The following is a 20,763-nucleotide window of genomic DNA, read 5'->3' on the forward strand; positions in this document are numbered from 1 at the left end:
TGGTTTTTTCAGGGCACCTGATACGTGCTACTAGGTGCCAGGCACTGTACTAAGCACTGGGGTAGAGAGAAGCTGATTAGGTTGGACACAGTCCCCGCCCCACGTCGGACTCACAGTCTTGATCCCCGTTTTCCAGATGAGGTAACTGAGATCCAGAGAAGCGAAGTGACTTGCCCAAGGTCACACAGCCGACAGGTGGAGGAGCCGGGATTAGAACCCAGATCCTTCTGCCTCCCAGGCCGTGATCTGCCCACTAGGCCACACTGCTTCTCTACTTGTAAAGACATGGTATACTGAGAATCCATCAGAAGCAACCAAGTTGGAGCCATATCCTCTGCCTCAAAGGAGCTTATATTCTCTTTTATATTATTTAAATTATATATTTATATTATATTAAAAGGAGAAGCAGCGTGGCTCAGTGGAAAGAGCACAGGCTTTGGAGTCAGAGGTCATGGGTTTGAATCCCGGCTCGGCCACTTGTCAGCTGTGTGACTGTGGGCAAGTCACTTCACTTCTCTGTGCCTCAGTTACCTCATCTGGAAAATGGGGATTAAGACTGTGAGCCCCACGGGGGACAACCTGATTCCCCTGTGTCTACCCCAGCGCTTAGAACAGTGCTCTGCACATAGTATGCGCTTAACAAATACCAACATTATTATATTCTACCCTTCTCTCTGGACCTCAGTTTCCCTATGCGTACGCTTGGGCGTCTACAACAGAATCAGCACACAAAAAAACCCTGCCTTCAAGACGCACTGTGACTCAACTGAACATCCCCAGGCTTCACCCAGTGCTTGGCACAGGGTACGTGCTTAATAGAGACCCAATCAAAGTCACAGCAGGCCAAACCGAGCTCGTCAGTGAAAAGAACAGAGGGTGGAATGGATCACTGGGAGGAAACAGAAAAACAAACATCTCAGCCAGCCCAACGGATAAAAGAGAGTAAACAGTAATTAGGGTCCTCGTTGAGCGCTTACTATGTGCCCAGCACTGTCCTAAGCACTGGAGTAGATACAAGCTACTTAGGTTGGACACAGTCCCTGTCCCACATGGGACTCACAGTCTTGCTCCCCATTTTCCAGAGAAGTGAAGTGACTTACCCAAGGTCACACAGCCGACAAGCGGCGGAGCCGGGATTAGAACCCACGTCCTTCTGACTCTCAGACCAATGTTCCAACCGTTATGCCGAGCGGCTTCTCATTGTCGCCCATTAGGTCCACCTGATTCCTTCAGGGACCTATGGACTTGAAAGCGTGGGGAATCCGGCCTTCGGAGTTTTCAAATGCCTGTTGCCACTCACGCTCTTTCAGTTGAAGGGAAATTAATTTTTTGCATTAAAATGAGCCTGCCTCAAAGTGAATACATATTTACTGGCGTGAAACAACTTTTTAAATTTTTCTATTACTTCTTAAACTGGGTTTATTATCTCTCTCCTTGATCCACTTCACTCTCAGTTCAAGCAAGCAACTAATACACCCGCGAGACTATTTTCACTTGTGTCAAACGCGAATATCTGTGGGAAGACTGACTCTCCCGTGTGTAACCCCCCCCCTTCCTCCCCACAAAATAATTTAGGAGAAGAGGCATCCACTGTCTTCTTGCTGACAATATGGTTGAAGAAGGGCTTTAACCCTGACAGCCAATATGGGTTTCAGTGTTCTACAAGAACCGTCCGCTGAAAAACTCCGATGCTCAGAATCGGCTCAGGTAACAGCTCTTCCCCCTCTTAATGAGTTCCAGATACAATCTCGGGCTCTTGTCAGACGACAGAAAGCTTTACAACGGGCCTCGTGCCGCGATATTTTCATGTTTCGAGAAGAAGATTAGAATTGATGCCTAAAGGTTAATGTTCTGTTACTAAATATTCTGAAGGTGAGACTTGATTTTCATTGCAAAAGGCAACTATTTCCAATTTACTTGGAGGGTGGGTTCGGTTCAGGAAAACGCTTTTTGGATTTCTGAAGTAAATGGCAGCGTGGCCTGGGGGAGAGAGGATTATAATAATTATGGTATTTGTTAAGCACTTACTTTGTGTAAGAGGAAATGGGGGTCTTTAGTCCGGGACTTCCACGTGTCTGTTGGGTAAAGCTGGACAGTTCAATTAAACTCTCTGAGTCCAATTTCCTCATCTGTCAAATGAGGATGATATAATAATAAATGTACTTTGATGCTTACAGTACGCCAAGCACTGCGATAGATACAGGTTTGTCAGGTTGGACACAGTCCCTATCCCACAATGGGCTCACATTCTTAATCCCCATTTTCCAGAGGAGGTAACTGAGGCCCAGAAAAATGAAGTGGACTGCCCAAGGTCACACGGCAGACATGTGGCGGAGTCATGATTAGAACCCGGGACCTTCCGACCCCCGGGCCCGTGCTCTACCCACCAAGAAGGGAGATGAACCTACTCTCCCTTCTTCTCTCCCATGTGGGGCAAGGTTTGTGTCCTGATTGATCGTCTTGATCTCGTATCAACTCTGCACTCACAATGGTGCTTGGGATATAGTTAATGCTTGATGTAATAGATATGATCACAGTTACAGTAATAATAATAGAAGATATTCAACATTCCTGGACACATACAGCCAATTTCAAGAGGAATAATAAATTACTGTCACCTGAAAATAAGAGTCAAAATTCCTACTGACTCAGGTTTTAAGAAAATGACCCGTACACTCAAGTCCTCACCGCGTAGGAACTACAGAAATCACAGCCTACGGACTTTGATAACCACCCTCACCTCCCCAGCACTTTTAAACTCCTGCATTTCCCTACCTGAAATTTACCGTATTGCCTGTCACCCCTGGCGAGATTATAAAGTCCTTGTTTCTTCTGCTTGATAATAATAATAATAATGTTGGTATTTGTTAAGCGCTTACTATGTGCCGAGCACTCTTCTAAGCGCTGGGGTAGACATAGAGGGATCAGGTTGTCCCATGTGGGGCTCACAGTCTTAATCCCCATTTTACAGATGAAGGAACTGAGGCACAGAGAAGTGAAGTGACTTAATAATGTTGGTATTTGTTAAGCGCTTACTATGTGCCGAGCACTGTTCTAAGCGCTGGGGTAGACATAGGGGAATCAGGTTGTCCCACATGGGGGCTCACAGTCTTAATCCCCATTTTACAGATGAGGTAACTGAGGCCCAGAGAAGTTAAGTGACTTGCCCACAGTCACACAGCCAACAAGTGGCAGAGCTGGGATTCCAACTCATGAGCCCTGACTCCAAAGCCCGTGCTCTTTCCACTGAGCCACGCTGCTTCTCTGCTATAGAAAGTAGCTTGACGGAAGCTACTTTCCCAAGAGCTTGGTACGGTGCTCAGCACGCAGTTAGCGCTCAATAAATACGATTAAATGGATGAGCGGATGAAGCTCTATTATATCTATCTCAATCTTTATGTAGATCCTGATCTAGATACGAATCGAGATAGATGTAGCTCTTTAGCTAGAGATACGTAGAGATAGTTATTCATTCATTTGCATTTATTGAGCGCTTACTGTGTGCAGAGCACTGTATTTAGCACAAGGGAGAGTACAACAATAAGTAGACGTGCTCCCTGCCTACAACAAGCTTACAGTCTGGGGGGGGGGAGAGACAGACATTAATATAAATTAATTACATATATGTAGGTGTACGTGTGTGGGTGTATATACACAAGGTATATAGATATGTATATGATACAGAGAAATACATACATATGAATATATGCATAAATACATATATGAGAAGCAACATGGCTCAGTAGAAAGAGCCCGGGCTTGGGAGTCAGAGGATGTGGGGTCTAATCCCGGCTCCGCCACTTGTCAGCTGTGTGACGTTGGGCAAGTCACTTCACTTCTCTGTGCCTCAGTTACCTGACCTGCAAAATGGGGATTAAGACTGTGAGCCCCACGTGGGACGAACTGATTGCCTTGTAAACCCCGCCCGCCCCCACCCCGCTCCAGAACTTAGAACAGCGTTTGGCACATAGTAATCGCTTAACAAATATCCTTAATTATTATTCTATGAAAATGGAAAAAACCACTGGATCTCGTGTGTACGAATGACCGCAGACTGGGTTGCTTTCGCATTTTTCATGGTTTTGTCTTGTGAAGTCACTTCTTCCAAAGCTGGATATGTGATATGGGTGCATATAATGAGATGTAGACTTCATGACAGGGATATATGATGGGCAGCAGCACGGACTAGTGGGAAGAGCATGGGGCTGGGAGTCAGTGAACCTGGATTCTCATCCTGGCTCTGCCACTTACCTGGGGTGTGCCCTTGGGCAAGTCACTTCACTTCCCTTCTCTGAGCCTCAATTTCCTCAACTGCAAAATGGGGACTGCATACCTTTCCTCCCCTCTACTTAGACTGCGAGCCCCATGTGAGGCAGGGACTGTCTGTCCTGATTAACTTGTAATAATAATAATAATGACCATATTTGCTAAGCGCTTCCTATGTGCCAAGCACTGTTCTAAGCGCTGGGGGAGATATAAGCTAATCGCGTTGTCCCACGTGGGGCTCACAGTCTTCATCCCCCTTTCACAGATGAGGGAACTGGGGCACAGAGAAGTTAAGTGACTTGCCCAAGGTCTCCCAGCAGACAAGTGGCGGAGGCGGGATTAGAACCCACGTCCTCTGACTTGCAAGCCCGTGCTCTTTCCACTAAGCCACGGTGCTTCTCTATCCCAGTGCGCGCAGCACACAGTAAGCGCATAACAAATACCATACTTTTATATGTACATATATATATACATATACAATTTTATATATATATACACACACCCATATATGATAAAATATACATAGGAGTCCATTGACCATGAGTTTCCTTTATGAATTATGTATCACACAACTTCCAATTATTATCCAAAGCAACTATAGATCGTAAATATTTAATAGCCACCAACAGATCTTTGCATTTTTAGTGCTGATTCACCGCTTATTTTCATTTGCTTCGGCTCTGCCTCATTTGGTGTGATGGTTTTTACGACGCTCCGAATATTCTCCCTAGGCATACTCTCGGGGAGAAGAAGCTTAATTTGTTTCCAGGTCTGCCGTTTCTCTTTCCAGTTTCGGAGCAAAATGTCGGCGTGGATTTTCCCCCTTTCATTCTGTTCTAAAAACAGTCGGTTCCAAATGGATAAATCCTACCTAAACCTCAATTAGAGCAATGCATCTCCTCTCCTTTCCTGAGTGCAGGAAGAATGGATGATTTGATTTCATCCATCACCGGATTTTCATTTTCCACGCCACTCCCGGTGTGCCCGGTTCCGCCGGAAAGCGGGGTTTCGCTGCGCCTCCAAGCCGGGACGGCGCTGGGAAAGTCGGGAACGGGTCTGAACGGGAGCCGGTCTGCCCACGCAGAGCTTCGGCATCACGGGAGACAGTCTTGATGTGTGCGTGAGTGTGTGTGTGTGTGTGTGTGTGTACACAACACTGGATGCTGTGAATGCAACAGCACGGAGCCAGCCGTGACTCAGAGGGTTCGCAAGAACACACAGCCCCCACATTTGAAGAACTTGGGCGTACTGGGGGATTGAGGGGAGGATGAAGAATCATCGCCTTTTGTACAGCCCACTCCATAAGCAACAGAAATGTGCACAGGCACCCATTTTCCCCCGTCCTCTTCCCTTCCTGCACGATTAGCAGGTTCTGAAGGTCAGGGCTACGGCCTCTCATTGCATCGGATTCTCTCACGCGCTCAGGACAGCTCCCTGCGCGCCGGAGATGTCCCGGAACAATGATGATTACAAGAATTAAGCGTTCACTGTGTGCCAGACACTGTTCTAACCACTGGGGTGGGTACAAGCAAATGGGATTGGACACAGTCCCTCTTCCACATGGGGCTCCCGGTCTCAATCCCCCATTTTCACAGATGAGGTCACTGAGGCCCAGAGAAGTGAAGTGACCTGCTCAAGGTCACGCAGCAGACAAGTGGCAGAGCCGGCATTAGAACCCATGACCTTCTGAATCCCAGGCCCCTGCTCTACGCCGTGCTGCTTCAATATCACTGATTGAGCCCTCCTACTGTATTGCTACTTCATGGTTATTATTATTCATATCAGCAATGCCATTAGTAATTAATAATACTGCCTCTCTCCATGCCGATGCTGTGCAAATAACTGTCAGTCGTATTTACGGAGCACCTACTGGGTGCAGAGCACTGTCCTAAGCACTTGGAAAAGTATAATAGAACAATAAACAGACACATTCCCTGCTCACAGTGAGCTTACAGTTTACAAGGAGAGCCACCAGCGGAGAGGAAACAAGTCGACTTGACGCTTTGATGATGATGATGGTATTTGTTGAGCGCTTACTATGTGCCAAGCACTGTTCTAAGCGCTGGGGTGATACAAGGTGATCAGCTTGTGCCACGTGGGGCTCACATTCTTTATCCCCATTTTACAGATGAGGCAACTGAGGCCCAGAGAAGTGAAGTGGCTTGCTCAAGGTCACACAGCAGACAAGTGGCGGAGCCAGAATTAGAACCCACCTCCTCTGACTCCCCAGCCCGGGCTCTTTCCGCTGAGCCAAACTGCACTGGGTGGGACTACACGTTCATTTGCCTGAGATACACACCAATAAAATGTAATAATAATAACAATAATTGTGGTATTTGTTAAGCGCCTATTATGTGCCAGGCACCGCACTAAGCACTCGGTTGGATACAAGCAATCTGCTTAGACCCAATCCCAGTCCCACGTTGGGCTCACGGTCTCGGGCCCCATTTTACAGTTGAGGTAACTGAGGCCCAGAGAAGTGAAGTGATTTGCCGAAGGCCACACAGCAGAAGAGCGGCAGAGCCGGGATTAAAACCCAGGCCTTCTGACTCCCAGCGCCGGACTCTTTCCACTAGACCTCGCTCCTTCTCTAAATGTAGCAAGGAGCTCCTAGGACGGTACTGGATTCAAGTTATCCGGGGAAAAGAGGTTCTCGAAACAAACCGTCCTAAAGGAAGTTCGAACCGTCCCCGCTGACGCTTCAAGCTAAGTTAAGAAGGGGGATAAGGGGGGGAGGGGGACAGTAAGTCACATTTTCAACCGCATTAAGTTGAATCAGCTTAGCACACTTTGCCAGGACGAGGGTGTTTGAGAACTGCCATGTAAAAATTCTTCGTGTGTAGGTGGTGTGCCATCAGAGAAAAACCGAGGGTTGGGGTGGAGTACTCAGGAATATAAAAAGAAAATCTCCTTCGGAGCGGAAACACAGAGGGAGGTCGCAATTCGGGAAAGTTGAGGGAACGGCGGGGGGGTGGAAATCGCGGAATAATGTGGCCCTTGACCCCAAATCCCGCAGGCGGCCTGAAATTGGGCGCAGCTCTTCTTCCTGTCCGGGGGGATGCTGAATTTATTCCCCACCACCACCGGACGTCTCCTTGCCACGGGATGACCCAGATCGGACGGTACTTTCAGAGCTGCCTTCCAGGACGAAAGAACGGCTTATTTTGGCCTACTCTGACAGGAGCTGCGTAATTCAATTCCTTAACCGAGAGGAGGAGGAGAAGGAGGAGGGAGAGGGGGAGGAGGAGGAGGAAGAGCAGGAGGAGAAGGATGAGGACGAGGAGAAGGAGGAGGAGAAAATATCATCATTTGCTGGTGACTCATTAAATATCTAGAGAAGAGATATAGGCCGGGAGGGAGGGAGAGAAGAGTGAGAGAGAGGCAGACGCACATAGAGAAAAACAGAGAGAGCCTGAAATGAAAAGAGACAAAGACAGAGAGGGAGAGTCAGGGGTGGAGACAGAGAAAGAAAAGGGTGAATCAGAGCTGGAGAGACAGCAAGAAGAGACACAGAGAGAGTTAGAGAAGAAGAGCGTTAAGGAAAAAGAAGAGAAAGAGAGAGAACGTCCCTCTCCGGATTGTTAGCTTCTTAGGGGCAAGATCCTTGTGCTCTAGCGACTAGGCCACGCTGCTTCTGCCGTTTCCTCCCTCACTGTGCCCTGAAAAAGTTCTCTCCCTGCTAAACTGTTGCATCTGTGACCCACAGTGCCCCGTGCTTTCTTCACTTTTCCCTCTTCATTCATTCAATAGTATTTATTGAGCGCTTACCCTGTGCAGACCACTATACTAAGCGCTGGGAATGAACAATTTGGCAACAGATAGAGACAATCCCTGCCCAATGACATGCTCACAGTCTAATGGGGGACAATATAAGACAACATAATCATCATAAATAGAATCGAGGGGATGTACACCTCATTAACAAAATAAATAGGGTCATAAAAATCTAGACAAATGAGCACAGTGTTGAGGGGAGGGGAAGGGAGAGGGGGAGGAGCAGTGGGAAAGGGGGCTTAGCTGTGGGGAGTTGAGGGGGGGAGGGGGAAGGAAGAGGGCGGAGGGGGAGCAGAGAGGGAGCAGAGGGAAAAGGGGTAGCTCAGTCTGGGAAGGCCTCTTGGAGGAGGTGAGGATCATGACCATCCCAAAGCCACCGCTCCAGCCCTGGGATTCAGAAGGACCTGGCCTCTAATCCTTATTCTGCCATAATAATAATGCTGGTATCTGTTAAGCGCTTACTATGTGCCGAGCACTGTTCTAAGTGCTGGGGTAGACAGAGGGGGAATCAGGTTGTCCCACGTGGGGCTCACAGTCTTAATCCCCATTTTACAGATGAGGGAACTGAGGCACCGAGAAGTTAAGTGACTCGCCCAAAGTCACACAGCTGACAAGTGGCCGAACCGGGATTCGAACCCATGACCTTCTGACTCCAAAGCCCGTGCTCTTTCCCCTGAGCCGTGCTGCTTCTCATGTTCGCCATGTCCGCTATGTCAGCCGTGTTCGCTGTGTGACTATGGACAAGTCACTTCACAACTCTGTGCCTCAGTTCCCTCATCTGGAAAACGGGGATGAAGATTGGGAGCCGCATAGGGGACAGGGACGGAGTCCAATCTGATTAACCTGTATCCATCCCGGCGCTTAGAACACTGCTTGACGGCAGTGTGGCGTAGGGGATAGAGCCCGGGCCCGGATCATGTTAACATCTTCTAACATGATTAGGAGTCCATGGGTTCTAATCCTGGCTCTGCCACTTGTCTGCTGTGTGGCCTTGGGCAAGTCAGTTCACTCCCCGGGGCCTCAGTTCCCTCCTCTGTAAAATGGGGCTTGAGACGGTGAGCCCCATGTGACACAGGGACTGTGTCCGACCCGATTTCTCGGTATCCACCCCAGTGCTTAGTACAGTGCCTGGCACATAGTAAGCGTGGAAGAAATACCATCACTATTATTATCACTGACACATTGTAAGCACTTAAAAAATACTACTGATATTATTATATTACACTATTACATCATTATTTTCATTACAATCTGCACACTAAAAATAATAACAATAATGACGGTATTTGTTAAGCATTTACTGTGTGCCAAGCACTGTTCTAAGCGCTGATGCTGACCTGCTTTCAGCAGTTTTCTACCAATCACATAAGCCCTTGCTCTAGTCAAGTTCCGCATAAAATCGCGGGTACCTGGCTCAGGAGAAATGTACACTCAGTCCAGTGGGAAAAAATGGGGGAGAAATAAAGCAGCCTAGAAGGTCCCTCTCTGACTCGACCGCTGTTTCCTCTTCATTATCCTCACCTGAGACGTACGGTCCAGTGCACCGCACGCCGTAAGCGCTCGATAAATAAGACTGAATGAACTGACTGAATTAGTAGCGTTCTGCCCAAACTAAACATTCAGTAAATAGCACCGATTGACGGATTTTATGAAGGACGGAGGAGGAGACGGGCAACAGCAGCCGTGTGCAAAATGGGACACAACGTTCCTGACAAAGCCTTGAAATGCATGTCAACCCTTGGGAATTCAGGAGTTGGATGCGTTAAAACTCCCAACAGTTTATTTTCCAATTAAATGTTTAAGAAGAAAAAAAAGGCATAAAAATCACCACCGTCGAAAGACGAGAGTCTCTTTCTTGTGATGCCGCTTTTCCCAATTCCCCGGCCGGTCTCCTGCTCCCTTAGTGATAACGGCTCCAGGGACCCCATTTACATCTCTCTAGGAGTCGGTTCCCCTTCGTCTGGGCCTCGGGAAATTTCAGAAAACCTCCACAGACCTCGCTAATGGATTTGCAGAAAGGAGAGGCACGTGTCTATCTGCGTCGCCTGGGCATCGTGTGAATCCACTGAATTACTTTCCCTTTAACTTCTGGGCTGTGCCGGGCCAATTTTTGAATCACTTGAAAATCCATGCAAAACGTCAGACCCTTCTGCTGCCTGGGCTCGATATCGGGCAATTTTCGGCTCACGGTGGATGGGAACTTCTCCGAGGCAATTTTATCGAGCCACGTTAAGCGATACGGCCTAGTAGGTGGAGCACGGGCCTGGGAGTCAGAAGGACCTGGGTTTTAATCCCAGCTCTGTCACTTGTCTGCCGTGCGACCTTGGGCAAGTCACTTTGCTTCTCTGCGCCTCCACTCCCTCATCTGTAAAATGGGGAATAAGACTGTGAGCCCCGTTGGGAAATGGACAGTGTCCAACCTGATTGGCTTGGATCGACCCCGGTGCTTAATACGGTTGCTCCGATTCCTCGCCTACAAAATGGGGATTTACTACCTGTTCTCCCTGCTACTTAGTGCGCACTGAGGATCTTGAATCTACCCCTGTGCTTTGTACATTTCTTGGCACATAGTAAGCACTTTAAAAATACCACTTTTATGAGCAAATTCAATCGCCTCATAGACAGGAGAAATGCTACTTGTTCAACTGTGCCAGTAATTAGTTATTTTCTACTTTTACTCTTTTACCTACGCCGCTCCAGGTTGAGTAGGCCCTTTAATGGATTGAGGGTATGTACTGATAGTGCCGCAGGCAAAACACTATACTAAGGACTTAAGGAGATTAAGCAGGCACTATCCCTGCCCTCAAGGAAGGGCAGTCTCGGGGAGTCTCACAACCTAATCCCCGTAGCTCTACCGGACAAGGTAGAGCGGAAGAGTTGAATAAGCTCTCTGAACTCCCCAATAACCTTTAATCGTTAATTCATTTAGTTGATCTTATTTAATTTCACCCACCCTTTTTCCATCAGGGGCCAGACAACACATCTGAATCCTTCCCCTGGGCTTAGTTTACAATATCCGTCATTTATCTGTTATATTAATGTTTGTCTTCCCCTCTGGACTCTAAGCTCGTTGTGGGGCAGGGAACATGTCTACCCATCATGTTGTATTCATTCATTCAATCGTGTTTACTGAGTGTTTTCTGTGTGCACTGTACTAAGCGCTTGGAAAGTACAATATAACAATAAAGCGAGACAATCCCTGCCCAAAATATCCCTTTAAAGGGGGGAGACAGACATCAGGACGAGTAAACGGGCATCCATATAAATAGAATTATATTCTACCAAGCGCTTAGGACAGTACTCCATAAGAGCTCAATAAATACGACCGATGGATGGATACTCATGTGGACAGCATCGATGTGTAACGAGTGCTGGGCGGTTGGTGTTTATGGTATCTGTACTAAGTGCTGGGGTAGATAAAAGTTAATTAGGTTGGTCACAGTCCCCGTCCCCCATAGTGTTCACAGTCTTCAACCCCGTTTGAGGGATGAGGTAACTGCGTCCCAGAGAAGAGAAGTGACTTGCCCAAAGTCACACAGCAGACGGGTGGCCGGGCTTAGACTTCTTCTTCCCAAGGACCGAGCTCTTTCCACTAGGCCACGTGGCTTCCTACACATCGCCGAAAGGGCTACTAAGCCCCCGGAAGACAACCGAGTACTCAAAGGAATACCCTCAAGAGGTTTCTACTCTAGCAGGAGGACTAGATAGGAGGGAAAGAGACTGGAGAGAGGGATATAAAGATAAGCGTTTAAACAGAAAGGAAGGGAAAGTCAACGTTTACAGAAATAGGACTGGCAAAATACAGCGAGAGATACTTCAGGACATAACCCGAGACCCAAATCCATGGTGACTGACTGGACTGGCAGCGGGGAATCACCACTCGGAACTCCAAGTCACAACTCGATGCCACTGTTGGCAGTTGTTTAAAAGTCGGGGTCCGTGGCGTGACAGAGTAGGCAGAAGAAGAACTTGGCAGCAGGCCTAGGAGATCTAGCAGGGACCAGGGCATCAGAAGGACGCAGGTTCTAAATCCGGCTCCACCACATATCCTTCATTCATTTAATCGTATTTATTTAGAGCAATGCCCTAAACGCTAGGGAGGGTACAACCTAACAATAATCAGACACATTCCCTGCCCACAACGAGGGAGGGGCGGGGATGACAGGCATGAAGATAAATCAATAAATGACAGATATGGATCTATGGGGGGCTGGGGTGGGGGAAGAACAAAAGGAGAAGTCAGGGGGTGGGAGAAGAGGAGAGGGGAAGAGACTTAGTCAGGGAAGGCTTCTTGGAGGAGAAGCGCCTTCAAAAAGGCTCTGAAGGGGGAGAGAGGAATTGTCGGTCAGATTTGAGGAGGCGGCCGTTCCATTCATTCATTCAATAGTATTTATCGAGCGCTTACTATGTGCAGAGCACTGTACTAAGTGCTTGGAATGAACAAATCGGCAACAGACAGAGGCCAGAGACAGGACGTGGGCCGGGGGTCCATGGCGGGATAGGCGAGATCGAGGCACAGCGAGAAAGTTAGCATTAGACGAGTAAAGTGTGCAGGCTGGGTGGTAGAAGAAGAGAAGAGAGGTGTCGTAGGAAGGGGTAAGGGGACTGTGTGTCCTAAAGCCATGGAGAGGAGTTTTTGTTTGATGCACAGATGGATGGGCAAACGCTGGAGATTTTGAGGAATGGGGTGCCATGTCCTGAAGAATTGTGTAGAAAAATAATAATGATGTTGGTATTTGTTAAGCGCTTACTATGTGCAGAGCACTGTTCTGAGCGCTGGGGGAGATACAGGGTCATCAGGTTGTCCCACGTGAGGCGCACAGTTAATCCCCATTTTACAGATATGGGAACTGAGGTCCAGAGAAGTGAAGTGACTTGCCCACAGTCACACAGCTGACAAGTGGCAGAGCAGGATTTGAACCCATGACCTCTGACTCCCAAGCCCGGGCTCTTTCCACCGAGCCACGCTGCTTCTCTAAAAGGATCCAGGCAGCAGCCTGGGTTGGGGCCGGGAGAGAGAGGAGGTTGGGAGGTCAGCCAGGAGGCTGATGCAGTAATCCAGGCGGGATAAGAAAGTGCTTGGATTAACATGATAGCACTTGCGGTTGATATGACCTTGGGCAACTCTTTTAATATCTCCGTGCCACAGTTACCCCATCTGTAAAATGGGGCTTAAGACCGAGAGCCCGATGTGGGACAGGGACTGTGTCCAACCTGATTAGAGAAGCAGCATGGCTGGGTGGAAAGAGCCCGGGCTTGGGAGTCAGGGGTTGTGGGTTCGAATCCCAGCTCTGCCCCTTGTCAGCTGTGTGACTGTGGGCAAGTCACTTCACTTGTCTGTGCCTCAGTTACCTCATCTGTAAAATGGGGATGAAGACTGTGAGCCTCACGTGGGACAACCTGACTACCTGTATCTACCCCAGCGCTTAGAACAGTGCTCTGCACAAAGTAAGCACTTAACAAATACCAACAGTATTATTAGCTTGTTCCTACCCCCCCCCCCGTTTACTACAGTGCCTGGAGCCTAGTAAGTATTTAACAAATACCATTAAAAAAAAGCCAGGTATCATTGGGAAGAGAGGGGACACAGAATCGCGGTGCAGAAGAGAAAGAGGACATCGGGAGAAGGGAGAAACTTAGAGAAGAGGCGTGCCAAGCAAGAACAGGGAAGGAAGACTGAGAGGACATGATTCACGTCTACGGAATCCTGACGTCTGTGGAAGGAGGAAAAATATAATAATGATAATAATAATTGTGGTATTTGTCAAATGCTTCCAATCTGCCAGGCACTGTGTTGGTATTTGTTAAGCGCTTACTATGTGCCGAGCACCGTTCTAAGCGCTGGGGTAGACGCAGGGGAATCAGGTTGTCCCACGTGGGGCTCACAGTCTTAATCCCCATTTTACAGATGAGGGAACTGAGGCACCGAGAAGTTAAGTGACTTGCCCAAAGTCACACAACTGACAAGTGGCAGAGCTGGGGTTCGAACCCATGACCTCTGACTCCAAAGCCCGTGCTCTTTCCAGTGAGCCACGCTGCTTCTGTGCTAAACACTGGGGTGAATACAAGCAAATCAGGTTAGACTGATTTTGCAGATTTTACAGATGAAGTAACTGAGGCATAGAGAAGTGAAGTGACTTACCCAAGGTCACACAGCAGCATGAGGTGAAGAGGGATTAGAACCCATGACCTCAGACTCCCAAGCTCGTGCCACTAGATCAGGCTGCTTCCCCAATTATTACTTTAATCAAACACCTCAAAGTCAAGAAGTGTATATAAAGAATAATAATTATATTAATTATATTTGTTAAAGAAATTATTAAACAGAATATAAGTAACTCTGCCCCGTCAGCACGTTCTCATGTCCTGGGACCTTAGTTTTAACTTCCTCCTGACGTTTACCCCATCGTCCGTACACATTTTCCATTCACCTACGATCGGCTACTCAGTCGGGAGTTTTAACTTTTCAAAGCGACGTTATCATCCGGTTCTTTTCCAGGCGACCTTGCGTTTTCATTAATAAGGGAAGCAGTGAAGGGTGACTGAACCTCAAAGAACAGGAAGGGGGAAGAGAGAGGAGGCTTTCGTTGCAAATTTCAAAGGTCCAAACTCCCCAACGGTGAGAGTTGTTTGTGACTCGAAGGGCTCCTGAGGAGAGGTGAGAAATCACCTCTGAGGGCCGTGTCTTATGCGGGGGGATAATGAAGGTGTGATCCTTTTTGATACGGAGGAATGAGCTAGGTGATCTTTAAAGCTGCCTTCCACATATTCGAGGATTAAGAACGATCCCGTACATAAACAGCTACTCCGTCCTGCGCAGTTTCTCTCTCCCGCTGTTTATGAACAAAAGGTCAATTCCCAACTGGGCAGCTTTGGTGCCTCTTAGCTGAAAATTGGGATGGGAGAGCACGAAAGAGGTTGTCTTCCCTTGTTTCCAGGAGTAGTTGTGGAAGCAGAGGTATTTAATGAGCACTTTGGGGGGCAGTCCTCTGTACTAAATGCTTGGGGAGTGCAAAACAAACAAGTGACGCGTTACTCACCCACAAGCGAAATCTCAACAGGAAGGTGAATTGTGTTTTGCTCAGGAAGAAGCCAAAAATGATCGAGATGAGTTGCTCAACTCATCTCAGAGATGGAGAGGCAGGGTGACCTAAAGGAAGGTGCCCCAGCCTTGGAGGCAGAAGACCTGGGTTCTAATCCCTGCTATTTGCCGGCTGCGTGATCTTGGGCAAGTCAATTCACTTCTCTTTGTTTCAGCTTTCTCATCTGTAAAATGGGGATTCAATACCTTGTTCTCCTTCCCCCTTTGACTCTGAACCTCATGTGGGACAAAGACCGTGTTCCACCTGATTATCTTTTATCTAATCCAGCACTTATTAGTACAGTGTTAGGCACATAACAAGTGCTTACTGCCAAAATTATCATTATTAATATTAGGCAGAGATAACCAATATGATTTACCAATTTGATATGGAAGCATCAGTTTTCTTCTTCCTCCTCACCAATGAAGCAGTGTGGCCTAGTGGAAAGAGTATAGACCTGGGAGTCAGAGGACCTGGGTTCTAATTCCAGCTGTGCCATTTTTCTGCTGTGTGACCTTGGTCAAGTCATTTCACTCCTCTGGGCCTCAGTTTCCTAATAGGCAAAATGGGGATTAGGAATGTGGGCCCTATGTGGGACGGGGAATGTGTCCAACTCGATTTTCTTGAATCTACCTCAGCACTTAGTACAGAGCCTGGCACACATTAAGTGCTCTTCCCCATTTAGACTGTGAACCCATTACTGGACAGGGAATGTCTCTATCTGTTCCTGAATTGTCCATTCCAAGCGCTTAGTACAGTGCTCTGCACATAGTAAGTGCTCAATAAATACGAGTGAATGAATGAAAGTGCTGAACAAATACCAAGAAAAATAGTACTGACTGAGTGTCTAATTTTTGCACGGGAGTAGACAGAGGACTTGGTGAGTACAATAGTTAAGAGACCCTAATCTCGATGAGAAAGCAGAATAATAATAATTATGGTATTTGTTAAGCACCTACTACGTCCCAAGCACCGTTCTAACCACTGGGGTAGATAGGGGTATTCAGATTGGTCACGGTCCCTGTCCCACGTGGGGCTCAAAATCTTAATCCCTATTTTACAGATGAGGAAACTGAGGCCCAGAGAAGTGAAGTGACTTGCCCAAGGTCACACGACAGGCACGTGGCAGAGACGGTTTGAGAATCCACGCCCTCTGACTCCCAACTGAGCTCTTTCCACTAAGCAAAATGTGCATTAATCACAATTTCTGAAATCTGTAATTACTAGAAGAAATGAGCTCTCGTTGGGGTCCCGGTGATGATTAAACTATATAATTCAAAAAGGTTCTAGATGTAGATTATCCCAGATGACGTGACAAATATCCTTACTGAAACACCACCACCGTAATGAACAACAAGAAAAGATCAGGCAGATCCAACTGGGAGAGTCTCACCTATTTGATGTGTGCAAGATCCCGGGTCATCTGGATTTTTGAGTCAAGTTTCAACATTACTGGCAATTCTGTCATCATCGGGCAGAATCGCCTTAATAAACTGACCTCCCAACAGTTGTTTACAGAGAATCACTTCACTCATTCGTATTGACTGAGCGCTTAATGTGTGCAGAGCACTGTACTAAATGCTTGGAAAATACAATTCAGCAGCAAAGAGAGACAATCCCTGCCCAACAACGGGGTCACAGTCTAGAAGGGCGGAGAGAGACATCAAAACAAGTAAACAGGAATCAATAGCTTCATATAATGGCATAGAATTAGATTTATATATACATCAGAACAAGTAAACCCAAGCATTAATAGAAATAAACAGAATTATAGATATATACATATATACACTGTGGGGAGGGGAGACGGGTAGATCAGAGGGAGCGAGCCGGGCGAGGTGGGGGACCTGAGGAAAACGGGGGGCTTAGTCTGGGAAGGCCTTCTGGAGGAGGTACTTAATGGTATTTGCTGAGAAACTACTGTATTAAATATTCAGGAGAAAGGACATCTGTCTTCACGGAGCAAAGAGTCAAGAGAAGGAGACTGACACAAGATAATTTGCACATGGAAGAGCAAGGCAAGCTGGATATTTAGTAGAAGAATTATTCAGCGCTTACTGTGTGCAGACCACAGAACTAATTAATGCACAGGTGACTTCAATCAATCGTATTTACTGAGGGCTTACTGGGTGCAGAGCACTGTACTAAGCACTGGGAGAATACAATGTAAGAGACTTTATCGGCATGTTCCCTGCCCACAACAAGCTTACGTTCTAGGGAGGAGATGGATGTTGATAGAAATAAGTAAATTCCGAATAATGAGTGGACTACTAACTTACTTAAGTGCTGTGGGGCTGAGGGAGCGCTGGGGCAGATACAAGATAATCAGGTCTCTCACAGAGCACACGGTCTAAGTAGGAGGGAGGGCGGATATCACATCACCAATGTGCTGATGAAAGAACTGAGACACAGGCAAGTGAACTGACTTACCCAAGGTCACACAGCGGAAAAGTGGCAGGATCGGGCTCTTTCCGCAAGCCACTCTGCTTCCAGAATCACTATGGACTGTTGTCATAGTGTCCTAGTGTTGCCTCAGCGAGGGAATACCTGGGAAACTGACTACACTTTGGGGAGAAGAAAATTTAATCGGGGAAGACGTCTCGGAGGAAGTGAGATATCAGATGGACTGGTAGAAGGGGACGTCGGAGGTCTGGCAGGTTTAAACAGGGTAGAAACGTCCCATCAGGAGAGAGATGACGGAGCTGGGAGATTTGAGGGATTCAGTAAAGTGGTAGCCTTGAATCCTCTTTGATGGGAAAAACGTCATTTTCCCCCTGAGCTGGATGAGATGTATATCCCTTTTGGCGGCCTTAGAGTCTCCGGTTTAAAAATGCCACTCCAAGAAGGGTTTGGCTAGTACCTGTTCACAGTTTAATCACTGGGAAATCCCTCTGGATTCCTCAACTTTCGGAATTTATGATTCTGCTGAAGTAGAAGGATAAAGACAAGCCTTCATTTCCTCTTTTCCCCATCCTGCTCATTAGTGAAAGGAATTCACCGGGGTGACTTTGTTCTCAATTTGCAGGACTGACCGCTTTTCCCCCAACAGAAAAACAACACAAGATTCGGACCCGTTGGTGTGGCAGCATCTGGATTCTACCATTCGGGATTTCATTGATGGTGTCCTCCTTTAGACTTAAGCTACGGGTGGGCAGAGAACCCATCTCCCAATTCTGATAACAACAACAACAACATTAATAATAATAGTGGTATTTGTCAAGTGCTTACTCTGTGCCAGGCACTTGTACTAAGCGCTGGGGTGGATACAGACACATCGGGTTGGACACAGTCCCTATTCCATGTGGGGCTCAGAGTCTCAATCCCACTTGACAGATGAGGGAACTGAGGCCCGGAGACGTGAAGTGACTTGCCCAAGGTCACCGAGCCGGGGAGCCGGGATTACCACTCCCCAATTCAGTAAACCCCGAAGTGGCCAAAGGAACGGTGTAAAACATAAATCGCACGTTGGCATGGTGCTGGCAACGGCAGCTAGACACGGACCACTTTTGCTTCTCGCAATGAACATTTGTATTCTTTTCCAAGCCCGGTGTTGGCTTTGACATTTACATTCTCCAACATTTTGCTCTGCTGGTAAGACTGGAAAAGAGAAAGCAATTAGGAAACGAGAGGCCGGCGCAGAAATAAGTGGAACGGGACACTTGAATACCCCTCAGTCGCCACCGCCATAACCCCTACGATTCACCGCCGGCAAAGAGGGAGGGGATTATCGATCGTGATTCCCTGGGCCAAAACCTCTCACTAGCGTCCGTCCTCACTGTTCCCAAAGAGCAGGACTGGGGTTTTGACAGACGCTTCATTTTTATCGTAGTGTTTTCAATGCTGTGTTTCTTTTCGCTGAGTAGGACTGGGGTGATTTGGCAATTTTTATCTCGGGAAATGATGTGACCTCTCCTGTTTGTTTGTCTAGTTTCGAAGTGACTCCCCTAAGAGAGTGAAATCGAGTGGAATTTTCTTCTTCTGGAGGAACGCAAGAGATATTTTTAACAATGACCGCAGAGAAGGAGTACACTTGCCCCCTTCAAAGCCCTACTAAAAGCTCACCTCCTCCAGGAGCCTTCCCAGACTAAGCCCCGTTTTCCTCTCCTCCTCCTCCCCTCCCCATCTCCCCGACTCCCTCCCTCTGCTCTACCCCCCTCCCCACCCCACGCCACTTGTGTAGGTACGTATTTATTGTTCTATTTATTTTATTAATAACGTGGATACATCTCTAATGCTATTTATTCGTATTAATGCCATTGATGCCTGTTTACTAGTTTTGATGTCTGTCACTCCCCTTCTAGACTATGAGCTGGTTGCCGGGCAGGGATTGTCTCTATCTGTTGCTGAATTGCACTTTCCAAGCGCTCAGTACAGTGTTCCGCACAGAGTGAGCGCTCAATAAATGTGATCGAATGAATGAATGAGAAGGAGGGCAGAGTGCCTTTCTACAATGACACCACTTCCTAGAGGCCTTCTCCGATAAAGCATCCTTTTCCCCTCTTTCCTCTCCCTTCTGCGTCACCTATATCCTTCAAGCCCTTGATATCCACTCCACCCTCAGACCCATAACACTTACGCTCATATCTGTAATTTGTTCATTTTAATGTCTGCCTTTCCCTAAAGAGTGTAAGCTCTTTGTGGGCAGGGACGGCGGCTACCAACCGTGTACTCTCCCAAGCGCTTAGGACAGTGCCCCGCACACGGGACGCGCTCAGTCCATACCAGTGACTGATTGATTTCTCTCCTCGAACCTGTGCCATCCGGCTGCCGCCTCCTTCATTTGATGGAGACGGCCCTCTTAATAATAATAATGATTGCGGTATTTGTTAAGCGCTTAGTATGTGCCAGGCACTGCATCGAGCGCTGGGGTGGATACAAGCAAACGGTTTGGCCACAGTCTCTGCCCCACACGTGGCTCACGGTCTCGGCCCCCATTCGACAGATGAGGTCACTGAGGTCCAGAGAAGTGAAATGACTTGACCAAAGTCGCACGGCAGACGAGTGGCAGAGCCGGGACCACTCTGAGGTCACCACTGACCTCCTTCTTGCCAAATCAACCTCTCCATCCTAATCCTCTTTGGCCTTTCAGCCGCCTCTGACACTGTGCAACACCCCTTTCTCCCGACAAGATTTATCTAACCTCCGCCTTCACTAACGCTGTCCTCTCCTGGTTCTCTTCCGGTCGATCTGGATGCCCACTCTCATTCGCAGGCTCTTCCTCCGCCTCACAACTCTGCCCAAGGTCACCCAGCAGGCCCGTGGCAGAGCCCGGATTAGAACCCATGTCCTCTGACTCCCAAGCCGGCGCTCTTCCAATGAGGCCGTGCTACTTGTCCAAGTGACCTTGAGCGGGTCAATTCCTTTTTCAGACCCTCCTTCAGAGGGCATTGTGAGGCCTGGGGCTGCGGTGGAACAGGATTTACATTTCAGTGCTTAGAACACTGCTTAGAACCCTGCTTGACAGAGTAAACACTTAACAAATATAATAATAATAATAATAACGGAGGAGGGTTGTCCATGGGGTCGGCTGCTGTTTCTGCTCTGGGAATCCTAGAATAAGGTTTTAGTGCCACATTCTGCCCGCCCATGGAGATCGGCAAATTTCTGTCAGGCCACTGTGAAATGTAGGGGGTCTCGTCTA

The sequence above is a fragment of the Ornithorhynchus anatinus genome, chromosome 15 (assembly GCF_004115215.2).
Source record: "Ornithorhynchus anatinus isolate Pmale09 chromosome 15, mOrnAna1.pri.v4, whole genome shotgun sequence".
NCBI lineage: Eukaryota > Metazoa > Chordata > Mammalia > Monotremata > Ornithorhynchidae > Ornithorhynchus > Ornithorhynchus anatinus.